The following is a 16325-nucleotide window of genomic DNA, read 5'->3' on the forward strand; positions in this document are numbered from 1 at the left end:
TGTATCCTTGCCTATACCTAATGCTGATGACGACATAATGACAATAGGACAAGCAATAGGTACATTTGTGGCATGGCCAATCAATCTTTTACAGGTTGTTGATGCGGTATGTTCGTCAAACCTTATTAATTCATAATTATTTATGAAAATATTTTATCTATCACCTAATTTTGTTTAATTGATGATGTTTTAGGATTCCACTCTATCTAAAAAGAAAAAGATTAATAATACGAATGAATCTATCGCACCTAAAAGAAAATGTCAAGGAAAAATGACTGTTCAACATATTCCTCGTAAAGTGATTCATCCCAATCTTCCTCAATGGTGCAACTACCTCTCTTCATATATGGAATTAAAGCCTACAGAGTCACTTTCGGCAATAGAAATAGAGAAAGACATATTTGGTTTTGATGAACATAAAGAAATCATTAATGCAAAAATTATTGGAGAAATTATTGACTATGCATGGCTTGGTGCAACTACAATTTCTATATATATCGGGTACAATATACTACTTTTTTATAATTGACTTTAATCTTTGGTGAGTAGCTTTTATGATTTTACTAACTTTTAATTCTTATATCTTTCTTTTGTAAGGTACCTATATCAAAATTTCATTAAGCCAAATCATAAGGGGTTCTTCTTTTTATCACCCCAAATAACAACACATGAACTACCAATGAAAGAGAGAATGCAAAAAATAGTGAGTATATTTCTTGACAATGGGGTGATTAATAAGTTTGTTCTTGCTCCTATCAATACAGGGTAATACTTTTTTCCTAACTTTATCAATAATGTATTATTTTCAAAGTTAGATGCACAAAATCTAATTTTGTTGATTCATTTCCAATTTTAGCCAACATTGGGTCTTGCTCGGAATCAATCTTAAAATGGAGATAATTTATTATCTTGACCCATTGGCGAAAGACATTAATATGAGGCAAGATTTGAAGAAGTTGTTTGACATGTAAGAATCTTCTTAATGTGATTCACACATATATATGTATAATTTTTGTATATATATTTTTTTACTTATGTATGCTTCATTTTTATTATTAACAAGGGTTATACAAACCTACCGAGCTCAAAGAGGGTCTATGGTTTCAAAGTCTAAGTTAAGCAATATCAAATGGACACCAATTAAGGTAAATTACAATTGTGTATTTGAAGATCAAATGATGTTGTTTTATTTGAAGGTTAATACCAATTGTATTGATGTTTTCTAGTGTCCAAAACAATCCAACGGCCATGATTGTGGGTATTACATTTGTCGATATATGAAGGAAATTGTCACATATTGTGAAGGAGGGACAATTCCAATAGATGTAAGTTATCTTAATTGTATGTATTATTCATTTGTAGTAGGATTTTGATTGACTAATTTTATTTTATTTTTCTTTGTTGTAGTATTTTCCTAGTTGCAGATGTCAACAATATTCTGACAATCAAATCATTGAAGTCAGGGAAGATTGGTGTTTTTATCTCATTAGTAAATGTTTATATGTTAGTTGTATAATTCCTTATATAACAAAATAGGGAAGGTTAGGAACAATGTTTTGTCTAAAGTGTTTTGGCTCCACAGTCTAGCAAAAATGGAACATGATGGATGAGTACTACAAATATTAGTTTTTTTTGCTAATTTATTTCATGTAATATTATACTTTTTTAAAAATATATAAACATCATTAAGTTTTTTGTGTAACTATGTAAGAATTTCAATGCCCTTTCATTTCAGTTTTGTTTGATTTCAAGTTCAAAGTTTTTATACAGGCATGTGAGTCGAAGAATAGAATGAAGAAAAAATTAAATAAATTATAATAAAAAATAATCAAACCAATACACATCGCTTGTTTTAAAAAATGTTATCTATTGATGAATTGAAAAAGTGTTATCCATTAATGAAAAATAGACAATGTTTGTTTGAACAAGCGCTATCTGTTAATGAATTGAAAAAGCGCTACCTATTGATGAAAAACTACTCTCATATATCTCGCTTATTCAGTCAAGTGTTGTCTATGAGAGCTTTGATAGACAACATTTTGTAAAGAAAGTGCTATCTATTAAAAAATATATAGATAACGCTTGTTTAGACAAGCGCTATCTATCAAGTGTCATTAGACAAGCGCTATCTATCTAAAAAGCGCTATCTATTAAGAAAAAAAACGCTGTCTATTGCCAAATTTGGCGTAGTGTTAGATTATGAAGAGAGGATACTTTCATACCTGTGCAGAGATGGCCCATCATTGAAATATAGACTATATGATTTTTTTTAAATTCTCAACACATAATCAATTAACCCGAAGCTAAAAAAAAGACTAATTAAGAAATTTGACATTAAACAATTAGCAATAATCTTCACAGAAGGAGGAAAACACAAAATAATTAGACAAACAATTCATAAGAAGTAAGACGGACAAAATAAAAATGAGAAAATAATTTGATCTTTTAACAATATTGATACTAACAATGTAGATTCAAAAAGTCATTCATGTGCATATCCAATCACAACAAAAAAGAGTGGAATTTAGTGCTATTAACCATTGTTTCTTCATTAGATTATGAAGAGAGGATACTTTCATATCTGTGCAGAGATGGCCCATCACTGAAATATAGACTATATGTTTTTTTAAAAATTCTCAACACATAATCAAATAACCCAAAGCTAAAAAAAAAAAGACTCATTAAAAAATTTGACATTGAATAATTAGTAATAATCTTAACAGAAAGAGGAAAACACAAAATAATTACACAAACAACTTTATAAAAAGTAAGACGGACAAAATTAAAATGAGAAAATAATTTGATCTTTTAACAATATTGATACTAAAAATGTAGATTCAAAAAGTCATTCATGTGCATATTCAGTGACAACAAAAAAGAGTGGAATTTAGTGGTGTTAACCATTGTTTCTTCATTAGATTATGAAAAGTGGATACTTTCATATCTGTGCAGAAAAGGCCCATCATTGAAATATAGGCTATATGATTTCTTTAGTGTTGACAACTTCATAAAATTCTCAACAGATAATCAATTAACCAAAAGCTAAAAAAAAAGACTAATTAAGAAATTTGACATTAAATAATTAGTAATAATCTTAACAGAAAGAGGAAAGCAGAAAATAACTACACAAACAATTTCCTCAGAAGTAAGACGGACAAAATCAAAATGAGAAAATAATTTGATCTTTTAACAATATTGATACTAAAAATGTAGATTCAAAAAGCCATTCATGTGCATATCCAATCACAACAAAAAAGAGTGGAATTTAGTGCTATTAACCATTGTTTCTTCATTAGATTAGGAAGAGTGGATACTTTCATATCTGTGCAGAAAAGGCCCATCATTGAAATATAGGCTATATGATTTCTTTAGTGTTGACAACTTCATAAAACTCTCAACACATAATCAATTAACCAAAAGCTAAAAAAAGACTAATTAAGAAATTTGACATTAAACAATTAGTAATAATCTTCACAGAAGTAGCAAAACACAAAATAATTACACAAACAATTTCATAAGAAGTATGACAGAAAAAATCAAAATGAGAAAATAATTTGATTTTTTAACAATATTGATACTAACAACGTAGATCCAAAAAGTCATTCATGTGGATATCCAATCACAACAAAAAAGAGTGGAATTTAGTGCTATTAACCATTGTTTCCTCATTAGATTATGAAGAGAGGATACTTTCATATCTGTGCAAAGATGGCCAGTCATTGAAATATAGACTATATGTTTTTTTTTTAAATTCTCAACACATAATCAATTAACCCAAAGCTAAAAAAAAGACTAATTAAGAAATTTGACATTAAACAATTACTAATAATCTTCACAGAAGGAGGAAAACACAAAATAATTACACAAACAATTTCATAAGAAGTAAGACGAACAAAATCAAAATGAGAAAATAATTTGATCTTTTAATAATATTGATACTAACAATGTAGATTCAAAAAGTCATTCATGTGCATATCCAATCACAACAAAAAAGATAGGAATTTAGTGCTATTAACCATTGTTTCTTCATTAGATTATGAAGAGTGGATACTTTCATATCTGTGCAGAAATGGCCCATCATTGAAATATAGGCTATATGTTTTCTTTAGTATTGACAACTTCATAAAATTCTCAACACATAATCAATTAACCCAAAGTTAAAAAAAAAGACTAATTAAGAAATTTGACATTAAATAATTAGTAATAATCTTAACAGAAGGAGGAAAGCAGAAAATAATTACACAAACAATTTCATATGAAGTAAGACGGACAAAATCAAAATGAGAAAATAATTTGATCTTTTAACAATATTGATACGAAAAATGTAGATTCAAAAAGTCATTCATGTGCATATCCAATCACAACAAAAAAGAGTGGAATTTAGTGTTATTAACCATTGGTTCTTCACTAGATTAGGAAGAGTGGATACTTTCATATCTGTGCAGAAAAGGCCCATCATTGAAATATAGGCTATATGATTTCTTTAGTGTTGACAACTTCATAAAATTCTCAACAGATAATCAATTAACCAAAAGCTAAAAAAAAGACTAATTAAGAAATTTGACATTAAACAATTAGTAATAATCTTCACAGAAGGAGCAAAACACAAAATAATTACACAAACAATTTCATAAGAAGTATGACAGAAAAAATCAAAATGAGAAAATAATTTGATTTTTTAACAATATTGATACTAAAAATGTAGATTCAAAAAGCCATTCATGTGCATATCCAATCACAACAAAAAAGAGTGGAATTTAGTGCTATTAACCATTGTTTCTTCATTAGATTAGGAAGAGTGGATACTTTCATATCTGTGCAGAAAAGGCCCATCATTGAAATATAGGCTATATGATTTCTTTAGTGTTGACAACTTCATAAAATTCTCAACACATAATCAATTAACCAAAAGCTAAAAAAAGACTAATTAAGAAATTTGACATTAAACAATTAGTAATAATCTTCACAGAAGTAGCAAAACACAAAATAATTACCCAAACAATTTCATAAGAAGTATGACAGAAAAAATCAAAATTAGAAAATAATTTGATTTTTTAACAATATTGATACTAACAACGTAGATTCAAAAAGTCATTCATGTGGATATCCAATCACAACAAAAAAGAGTGGAATTTAGTGCTATTAACCATTGTTTCTTCATTAGATTATGAAGAGAGGATACTTTCATATCTGTGCAGAGATGGCCAATCATTGAAATATAGACTATATGTTTTTTTTTTAAATTCTCAACACATAATCAATTAACCCAAAGCTAAAAAAAAAGACTAATTAAGAAATTTGACATTAAACAATTACTAATAATCTTCACAGAAGGAGGAAAACACAAAATAATTACACAAACAATTTCATAAGAAGTAAGACGAACAAAATCAAAATGAGAAAATAATTTGATCTTTTAATAATATTGATACTAACAATGTAGATTCAAAAAGTCATTCATGTGCATATCCAATCACAACAAAAAAGATAGGAATTTAGTGCTATTAACCATTGTTTCTTCATTAGATTATGAAGAGTGGATACTTTCATATCTGTGCAGAAATGGCCCATCATTGAAATATAGGCTATATGTTTTCTTTAGTATTGACAGCTTCATAAAATTCTCAACACATAATCAATTAACCCAAAGTTAAAAAAAAAGACTAATTAAGAAATTTGACATTAAATAATTAGTAATAATCTTAACAGAAGGAGGAAAGCAGAAAATAATTACACAAACAATTTCATATGAAGTAAGACGGACAAAATCAAAATGAGAAAATAATTTGATCTTTTAACAATATTGATACGAAAAATGTAGATTCAAAAAGTCATTCATGTGCATATCCAATCACAACAAAAAAGAGTGGAATTTAGTGTTATTAACCATTGGTTCTTCACTAGATTAGGAAGAGTGGATACTTTCATATCTGTGCAGAAAAGGCCCATCATTGAAATATAGGCTATATGATTTCTTTAGTGTTGACAACTTCATAAAATTCTCAACAGATAATCAATTAACCAAAAGCTAAAAAAAAAGACTAATTAAGAAATTTGACATTAAACAATTAGTAATAATCTTCACAGAAGGAGCAAAACACAAAATAATTACACAAACAATTTCATAAGAAGTATGACAGAAAAAATCAAAATGAGAAAATAATTTGATTTTTTAACAATATTGATACTAACAATGTAGATTCAAAAAGTCATTCATGTGCATATCCAATCACAACAAAAAAGTGCTAAATTTAGTGCTATTAACCATTGTTTCTTCATTAGATTATGAAGAGAGGATACTTTCATATCTGTGCAGAGATGGCCCATCATTGAAATATAGAGTATATTTTTTTTTTTAAATTCTCAACACATAATCAATTAACCCAAAGCTAAAAAAAAGACTAATTAAGAAATTTGACATTAAACAATTACTAATAATCTTCACAAAAGGAGGAAAACACAAAATAATTACACAAACAATTTCATAAGAAGTAAGACGAACAAAATCAAAATGAGAAAATAATTTGATCTTTTAATAATATTGATACTAACAATGTAGATTCAAAAAGTCATTCATGTGCATATCCAATCACAACAAAAAAGATAGGAATTTAGTGCTATTAACCATTGTTTCTTCATTAGATTATGAAGAGTGGATACTTTCATATCTGTGCAGAAATGGCCCATCATTGAAATATAGGCTATATGTTTTCTTTAGTATTGACAGCTTCATAAAATTCTCAACACATAATCAATTAACCCAAAGTTAAAAAAAAAGACTAATTAAGAAATTTGACATTAAATAATTAGTAATAATCTTAACAGAAGGAGGAAAGCAGAAAATAATTACACAAACAATTTCATATGAAGTAAGACGGACAAAATCAAAATGAGAAAATAATTTGATCTTTTAACAATATTGATACGAAAAATGTAGATTCAAAAAGTCATTCATGTGCATATCCAATCACAACAAAAAAGAGTGGAATTTAGTGTTATTAACCATTGGTTCTTCACTAGATTAGGAAGAGTGGATACTTTCATATCTGTGCAGAAAAGGCCCATCATTGAAATATAGGCTATATGATTTCTTTAGTGTTGACAACTTCATAAAATTCTCAACAGATAATCAATTAACCAAAAGCTAAAAAAAAAGACTAATTAAGAAATTTGACATTAAACAATTAGTAATAATCTTCACAGAAGGAGCAAAACACAAAATAATTACACAAACAATTTCATAAGAAGTATGACAGAAAAAATCAAAATGAGAAAATAATTTGATTTTTTAACAATATTGATACTAACAATGTAGATTCAAAAAGTCATTCATGTGCATATCCAATCACAACAAAAAAGAGCTAAATTTAGTGCTATTAACCATTGTTTCTTCATTAGATTATGAAGAGAGGATACTTTCATATCTGTGCAGAGATGGCCCATCATTGAAATATAGAGTATATTTTTTTTTAAATTCTCAACACATAATCAATTAACCCAAAGCTAAAAAAAAGACTAATTAAGAAATTTGACATTAAACAATTACTAATAATCTTCACAAAAGGAGGAAAACACAAAATAATTACACAAACAATTTCATAAGAAGTAAAACGAACAAAATCAAAATGAGAAAATAATTTGATCTTTTAACAATATTGATACTAACAATGTAGATTCAAAAAGTCACTCATGTGCATATCCAATCACAACAAAAAAGAGTGGAATTTAGTGGTATTAACCATTGTTTCTTCACTAGATTAGGAAGAGTGAATACTTTCATATCTGTGCAGAAAAGGCCCATCATTGAAATATAGGCTATATGATTTCTTTAGTGTTGACAACTTCATAAAATTCTCAACAGATAATCAATTAACCAAAAGCTAAAAAAAAGACTAATTAAGAAATTTGACATTAAACAATTAGTAATAATCTTCACAGAAGGAGCAAAACACAAAATAATTACACAAACAATTTCATAAGAAGTATGACGGACAAAATCAAAATGAGAAAATAATTTGATTTTTTAACAACATTGATGCTAACAATGTAGATTCAAAAGGTCGTTCATATGCATATTCAATTACAACAAAAAAGAGTGGAATTTTGTGGTATTAACCATTGTTTCTTCATTAGGTTATGAAGAGAGGATACTTTCATATCTGTGCAGAGATGGCCCATCATTCAAATATAGACTATATGTCTTTTTTAGTGTTGCCAACTTCATAAAATTCTCAACACAATCAATGAACCCAAAGCTAAAAAAAAGACTAATTAAGAAATTTGACATTAAACAATTAGTAATAATCTTCACAGAAGGAGGAAAACACAAAATAATTACACAAACAATCTCATAAGAAGTATGATGGACAAAATCAAAATGAGAAAATAATTTGATTTTTTAACAACATTGATACTAACAATGTAGATTCAAAAAGTCATTCATGTGCATATCCAATCACAACAGAAAAGAGTGGAATTTAGTGGTATTAACCGATGTTTCTTCATTAGATTATGAAGAGAGGATACTTTTATATCTGTGCAGAGATAGCCCATCATTGAAATATAGGGTATATGTTTTTTTTTTGTGTTGACAACTTCAAAAAATTCTCAACACATAATCAATTAACCCATATCTAAAAAACAGACTAATTAAGAAATTTGACATTAAATAATTAATAATAATCTTCATTGAAAGAGGAAAACAAAAAATAATTACACAAACAATTTCATAAGAAGTGTGCAGACCAAATCAAAATGAGAAAATAATTTGATTTTTTAACAACATTGATACTAACAATGTAGATTCAAAAGGTCGTTCATATGCATATTCAATTACAACAAAAAAGAGTGGAATTTTGTGGTATTAACCATTGTTTCTTCATTAGGTTATGAAGAGAGGATACTTTCATATCTGTGCAGAGATGGCCCATCATTCAAATATAGACTATATGTCTTTTTTAGTGTTGCCAACTTCATAAAATTCTCAACACAATCAATGAACCAAAAGCTAAAAAAAAGACTAATTAAGAAATTTGATATTAAACAATTAGTAATAATCTTCACAGAAGGAGGAAAACACAAAATAATTACACAAACAATCTCATAAGAAGTATGATGGACAAAATCAAAATGAGAAAATAATTTGATTTTTTAACAACATTGATACTAACAATGTAGATTCAAAAAGTCATTCATGTGCATATCCAATCACAACAGAAAAGAGTGGAATTTAGTGGTATTAACCGATGTTTCTTCATTAGATTATGAAGAGAGGATACTTTTATATCTGTGCAGAGATAGCCCATCATTGAAATATAGGGTATATGTTTTTTTTGTGTTGACAACTTCAAAAAATTCTCAACACATAATCAATTAACCCATATCTAAAAAACAGACTAATTAAGAAATTTGACATTAAATAATTAATAATAATCTTCATTGAAAGAGGAAAACAAAAAATAATTACACAAACAATTTCATAAGAAGTATGACGGACAAAATCAAAATGAGAAAATAATTTGATTTTTTAACAACATTGATGGTAACAATGTAGATTCAAAAGGTCGTTCATATGCATATTAAATTACAACAAAAAAGAGTGGAATTTTGTGGTATTAACCATTGTTTCTTCATTAGGTTATGAAGAGAGGATACTTTCATATCTGTGCAGAGATGGCCCATCATTCAAATATAGACTATATGTCTTTTTTAGTGTTGCCAACTTCATAAAATTCTCAACACAATCAATGAACCCAAAGCTAAAAAAAAGACTAATTAAGAAATTTGACATTAAACAATTAGTAATAATCTTCACAGAAGGAGGAAAACACAAAATAATTACACAAACAATCTCATAAGAAGTATGATGGACAAAATCAAAATGAGAAAATAATTTGATTTTTTAACAACATTGATACTAACAATGTAGATTCAAAAAGTCATTCATGTGCATATCCAATCACAACAGAAAAGAGTGGAATTTAGTGGTATTAACCGATGTTTCTTCATTAGATTATGAAGAGAGGATACTTTTATATCTGTGCAGAGATAGCCCATCATTGAAATATAGGGTATATGTTTTTTTTTTGTGTTGACAACCTCAAAAAATTCTCAACACATAATCAATTAACCCATATCTAAAAAACAGACTAATTAAGAAATTTGACATTAAATAATTAATAATAATCTTCATTGAAAGTGGAAAACAAAAAATAATTACACAAACAATTTCATAAGAAGTATGACGGACAAAATCAAAATGAGAAAATAATTTGATTTTTTAACAACATTGATGCTAACAAAGTAGATTCAAAACGTCGTTCATATGCATATTCAATTACAACAAAAAAGAGTGGAATTTTGTGGTATTAACCATTGTTTCTTCATTAGGTTATGAAGAGAGGATACTTTCATATCTGTGCAGAGATGGCCCATCATTCAAATATAGACTATATGTCTTTTTTAGTGTTGCCAATTTCATAAAATTCTCAACACAATCAATGAACCCAAAGCTAAAAAAAAGACTAATTAAGAAATTTGACATTAAACAATTAGTAATAATCTTCACAGAAGGAGGAAAACACAAAATAATTACACAAACAATCTCATAAGAAGTATGATGGACAAAATCAAAATGAGAAAATAATTTGATTTTTTAACAACCTTGATACTAACAATGTAGATTCAAACAGTCGTTCATGTTCATATTCAATTACAACAAAAAAGAGTGGAATTTAGTAATATTAACCATAGTTTCTTCTTTACATTATGAAGAGGGGATACATTCATATATGTGCAGAGATGGCTTATCAATTGAAATATAGGCTATATGTTTTTTTTTAGTGTTGACAACTTCATAAAATTCTCAACACATAATCAATTAACCCAAAGATAAAAAAAAGACTAATTCAGAAATTTGACGTTAAATAATAAGTAATAATCTTCACAGAAGGAGGAAAACAGAAAATAGTTACACAAACAATTTCATAAGAAGTATGACAGACAAAATCAAAATGAGAAAACAATTTGATTTTTTAACAACATTGATACTAACAATGTAGATTCAAAAAGTCGTTCAAGTGCATAGTCAATCACAACAAAAAAGAGTGGAATTTTATGGTTTTAACCATTGTTTCTTCATTAGATTATGACGAGAGGATACTTTCATATTTGTGCAGAGATGACCCATCATTAAAATATAGACATATGTATTTTTTAGTGTTGACAACTTCATAAAATTCTCAATACATAATCAATTAACCGAAAGCTAAAAAAAAATTAACCGAAAGCTAAAAAAAAGACTAAGTAAGAAATTTGACATTAGACAATTAGTAATAATCTTCACAGAAGGAGGAAAACACAAAATAATTACACAAATAATTTCATAAGAAGTATAACAAACAAAATCAAAATGAGAAAATAATTTGATTTTTTAACAATATTGATACTACCAATGTAGATTCAAAAAGTCGTTCATGTGCATAGGCAATCACAACGAAAAAGAGTGGAATTTAGTGGTATCAACCATTGTTTCTTCATTAGATTATGAAGAGTGGATACTTTCATATCTCTGCCGAAATGGCCCATCATTGAAATATAGCCTATATGTTTTCTATAGTGTTGACAACTTCATAAAGTTCTCAACACATAATCAATTAATCCAAAGTTAAAAAAACGACTAATTGAGAAATTTCACATTAAATAATTAGTAATGATCTTAACAGAAGGAGGAAAACACAAAATAATTACACAAACAATTTCATAAGAAGTAAGACGGACAAAATCAAAATGAGAAAATAATTTGATCCTTTAACAATATTGATACTAACAATGTAGATTCAAAAAGTCACTCATGTGCATATCCAATCACAACAAAAAAGAGTGGAATTTAGTGGTATTAACCATTATTTCTTCATTAGATTATGAAGAGTGGATACTTCATAAAATTCTCAACACATAATCAATTAATCTAAATCTAAAAGATAGACTAATTAAGAAATTGATATTAAACAATTAATAATAATCTTCACTGAAGGAGGAAAACACAAAATAAATACACAAACAATTTCATAAGAAGTATGACGGACGAAATCAAAATGAGAAAATAATTTGATTGTTTAACAACATTGATACTAACAATGTAGATTCAAAAAGTCGTTCATGTGCATAGTCAATCACAACAAAAAAGAGTGGAATTTTGTGGTTTTAACCATTGTTTTTTCATTAGATTATGAAGAGAGGATACTTTTATATCTGTGCAGAGATGACTCATCATTGAAATATAGACATGTGGTTTTTTTAGTGTTGACAACTTCATAAAATTCTCAACACATAATCAATTAACCTAAAGCTAAAAAAAAGACTAATTCAGAGATTTGACATTAAATAATTAGTAATAATATTCATTGAAGGAGGAAAAGACAAAATAATTACACAAACAATTTCATAAGAAGTATGACGGACAAAATCAAAATGAGAAAATAATTTGGTTGTTTAACAACATTGATACTAACAATGTAGATTCAAAAAGTCGTTCATGTGCATATTCAATTACAACAAAAAAGAGTGGAATTTAGTGGTATTAACCATTGTTTCTTCATTAGATTATGAAGAGAGATACTTTCATATATGTGCAAAAATGGCCTATCATTGAAATATAGGCTATATGTTTTTTAGTGTTAACAGCTTCATAAAATTCTCAACACAATCAATGAAACCAAAGCTAAAAAAAAGACTAATTAAGAAATTTGACATTAAACAATTAGTAATAATCTTCACAGAAGGAGGAAAACACAAAATAATTACACAAACAATCTCATAAGAAGTATGATGGACAAAATACAAATGAGAAAATAATTTGATTTTTTAACAACATTGATACTAACAATGTAGATTCAAAAGTCATTCATGTGCATATCCAATCACAACAGAAAAGAGTGGAATTTAGTGGTATTAACCGATGTTTCTTCATTAGATTATGAAGAGAGGATACTTTTATATCTGTGCAGAGATAGCCCATCATTGAAATATAGGGTATATGTTTTTTTTTGTGTTGACAACTTCAAAAAATTCTCAACACATAATCAATTAACCCAAATCTAAAAACAAACTAATTAAGAAATTTGACATTAAACAATCAATAATAATCTTCAATAAAGGAGAAAACAAAAAATAAATACACAAAACAATTTCATAAGAAGTATGACGGACAAAATCCAAATGAGAAAATAATTTGATTTTTTAACAACATTGATCCTAACAATGTAGATTCAAAAAGTCGGTCATGTGCATATTCAATTACAACATTAAAGAGTGGAATTTTGTGGTATTAACCATTGTTTGTTCATTAGATTATGAAGAGAGAAGACTTTCATATCTGTGCAGAGATGGCCCATCATTCAAATATAGACTATATGTTTTTTTTAGTGTTGACAACTTCATAAAATTGTCAACACAATCAATTAACCCAAAGCTAAATAAAAGACAAATTAAAAATTTGACATTAAACAATTAGTAATAATCTTCACAAAGGAGGAAAACACAAAATAATTACACAAACAATCTCATAAGAAGTATGATGGACAAAATTAACATCAGAAAATAATTTGATTTTTTAACAACATTGATAGTAACAATGTAGATTCAAAATGTCATTCATGTGGATATCCAATAACAACAGAAAAGAGTGGAATTTAGTGGTATTAACCGATGTTTTTTCATTAGATTATGAAGGGAGGATACTTTTATGTATGTGCAGAGATGGCCCATCATTGAAATATAGGGTATATGTTTTTTTTGGGTTGACAACTTCATAAAATTCTCAACACATAATCAATTAACCCATATCTAAAAAACAGACTAATTAAGAAATCTGACATTAAATAATTAATAATAATCTTCATTGAAAGAGGAACACAAAAAATAATTACACAAACAATTTCATAAGAAGTATGACGGACAAAATCAAAATGAGAAAATAATTTGATTTTTTAACAACATTGATGCTAACAATGTAGATTCAAAAGGTCGTTCATATGCATATTCAATTACAACAAAAAAGAGTGGAATTTTGTGGTATTAACCATTGTTTCTTCATTAGGTTATGAAGAGAGGATACTTTCATATTGTGCAGAGATGGCCCATCATTCAAATATAAACTATATGTTTTTTTAGTGTTGACAACTTTATAAAATTCTCAAAACATAATCAATTAACCCAAAGCTAAAAAAAAGACTAATTAAGAAATTTGACATTAAACAATTAGTAATAATCTTCACAGAAGGAGGAAAACACAAAATACTTACACAAACAATCTCATAAGAAGTATGGTGGACAAAATCAAAATGAGAAAATAATTTGATTTTTAACAACATTGATACTAACAATGGAGATTCAAAAAGTCATTCATGTGCATATCCAATCACAACAGAAAAGAGTGGAATTTAGTGGTATTAACCGATGTTTCTTCATTAGATTATGAAGAGAGGATACTTTCATATCTGTGCAGAGATGGCCCATCATTGAAAAATAGACTATATGTTTTTTTTAGTGTTGACAACTTCATAAAATTCTCACACATTATGAGTTAACCTAAAGCTAAAAAAAGACTAATTAGGAAATTTGACATTAAACAATTAGTAATAATCTTCACAGAAGGAGGAAAACACAAAATAATTACATAAACAATCTCATAAGAAGTCTGATGAACAAAATCAAAATGAGAAAATAATTTGATTTTTTAACAACATTGATACTAACAATGTAGATTCAAAAAGTTGTTCATGTGCGTAGGCAATTACAACAAAAAAGTGTGGAATTTTGTGGTTTTAACCATTGTTTCTTCATTAGATTATGAAGAGACGATACTTTCATATTGTGCAGAGATGGCCCATCATTCAAATATAAACTATATGATTTTTTAGTGTTGACAACTTTATAAAATTCTCAAACATAATCAATTAACCCAAAGCTAAAAAAAGACTAATTAAGAAATTTGACATTAAACAATTAGTAATAATCTTCACAGAAGGAGGAAAACACAAAATACTTACACAAACAATCTCATAAGAAGTATGATGGACAAAATCAAAATGAGAAAATAATTTGATATTTTAACAACATTGATACTAACAATGGAGATTCAAAAAGTCATTCATGTGCATATCCAATCACAACAGAAAAGAGTGGAATTTATTGGGATTAACCGATGTTTCTTCATTAGATTATGAAGAGAGGATACTTTTATATTTGTGCAGAGGTGGCCCATCATTGAAATATAGGCTATATGTTTTTTTTGTGTTGACAACTTCATAAAATTCTCAACACATAATCAATTAACCCAATTCTAAAAAACAGACTAATTAAGAAATTTGACATTAAACAATTAATAATAATCTTCACTGAAGGAGGAAAACACAAAATAAATACACAAACAATTTCATAAGAAGTAGGACGGAGAAAATCAAAACGAGAAAATAATTCATTGTTTAACAACATTGATACTAACAATGTAGATTCAAAAAGTCGTTCATGTGCATATTTAATTACAACAAAAAAGAGTGGAATTTAGTGATATTAACCATAATTTCTTCGATAAATTATGAAGAGGGGATACTTTCATATATGTGCAGAGATGGCCTATCATTAAATATAACCTATATGTTTTTCTAGTGTTGACAACTTCATAACATTCTCAAACGTAATCAATTAACAGAAAGCTAAAAAAAGACTAACTCAGAAATTTGACATTAAATAATTAGTAATAATATTACATTGAAGGAGGAAAAGACAAAATAATTACACAAACAATTTCATAAGAAGTGTGACAGGCAAATCAAAATGAGAAAATAATTTGATTTTTTAACAACATTGATACTAACAATGTAGATTCAAAAAGTCGTTCATGTGCGTAGCCAATTACAACCAAAAAGTGTGGAATTTTGTGGTTTAACCATTGTTTCTTCATTAGATTATGAAGAGAGGATACTTTCATATTTGTGCAGAAATGGCCCATCATTGAAATATAAACTATATGTTTTCTTTAGTGTTGACAACTGTATAAAATTCTCAACACATAATCAATTCACCCAAAGCTAAAAAACAGATTAATTAAGAAATTTGACATTAAAGAATTAGTAATAATCTTCATAGAAGGAGGAAAAGACAAAATATTACACAAACAATCTCATAAGAAGTATGATGGAGAAAATCAAAATGAGAAAATAATTTGATTTTTTAACAACATTGATACTAACAATGTAGATTCAAAAAGTCATTCATGTGCATATCCAATCACAACAGAAAAGAGTGAATATAGTGGTATTACC

At 27.3% G+C, this 16325-nt stretch overlaps 1 long non-coding RNA gene across 1 annotated transcript; it reads left to right on the forward strand.

Moving 5' to 3' along the window:
* Positions 1-889: 889 nt before the first annotated feature.
* On the forward strand, positions 890-1500 carry LOC114165068. Its single transcript, XR_003599683.1, has 4 exons — positions 890-967; positions 1064-1145; positions 1227-1325; positions 1408-1500. It is a non-coding gene; the product is annotated as an uncharacterized LOC114165068 (long non-coding RNA).
* Positions 1501-16325: the final 14825 nt, after the last annotated feature.

The sequence above is a fragment of the Vigna unguiculata genome, chromosome 10 (assembly GCF_004118075.2).
Source record: "Vigna unguiculata cultivar IT97K-499-35 chromosome 10, ASM411807v1, whole genome shotgun sequence".
NCBI classification, from domain to species: Eukaryota; Viridiplantae; Streptophyta; class Magnoliopsida; order Fabales; family Fabaceae; genus Vigna; species Vigna unguiculata.